General features: G+C 45.4%; 1 non-coding gene across 1 annotated transcript; it reads right to left on the minus strand.

The window, feature by feature from the left end:
• Nucleotides 1-221: 221 nt before the first annotated feature.
• Nucleotides 222-328, minus strand: LOC122897815. The gene has a single exon (XR_006382652.1). It is a non-coding gene; the product is annotated as a U6 spliceosomal RNA (small nuclear RNA).
• Nucleotides 329-782: the final 454 nt, after the last annotated feature.

Here is a 782-nt window from a genome sequence, read left to right on the forward strand (position 1 = left end):
GTTAAACACTGAAAGGGTACCAGTTGGTTTATTGCTGCTCAAAGCAAGAGTAAGGAGACGTCTCCTGAGCAGTGTTCTAGAATAATCACTCATTGAGAAGAAGCAGGCATACCTTTGCTTTGTTCCTGCCGGCTTCTCTGTGTGCAAATGTCAGTGTAGAGAAAAACAAGGAAAGGTTGGTGAAGTGAAGAAGCCAGGCCTACTTTTTTTTCTTTTTTTTTTTAAATACAGAATGCTTCACGAATTTGCACCTCACCCTTATGCAGGGGCCGTGCTCACCATCTCCGTATTGTTCCAATTTTAATGTACATGCCGCTGAAGCGAGCACAGGCCCACTTTTTTTTTTTAAAGGATTACCTTTTTCTCAGTTCCACCTTTGTTTTTGAGGAATCTGTAGCAATGCGAGGCTTGTTTCATGGAGTTCTGTGTGGAAAGCGATCAACTGTGGCCGCCACGGTCATGTGAAGTGATTGCAGAAACTACAGACCAGGTGTCCTGGTCACATCAGAGTTTCCCCTCATGGGAGTTGATCAGAGACCAGTTTCACAGTGCTTGTATGTTCCCAGTGTGGAAGGCTCTGTTTTCTTGGGAAAGCATATGCTCTTGGCCACAGTAGCCACGAATGTTTTATTCCTTCTTCCTATCTTTCTCACCCGTTGAGTGACAGATGTCAGAGAAGTGGCTGCAATGTCAGGCTTCCACAAAGGGGATGTTACTGTTACCCAGAGACCCCAGGCCTTGCTGGGAGTGAGGGAAATTCAAGAATGTTCCTGTGCAGACAT

The sequence above is a fragment of the Neovison vison genome, chromosome X, assembly GCF_020171115.1.
Source record: "Neovison vison isolate M4711 chromosome X, ASM_NN_V1, whole genome shotgun sequence".
Lineage (NCBI taxonomy): Eukaryota > Metazoa > Chordata > Mammalia > Carnivora > Mustelidae > Neogale > Neogale vison.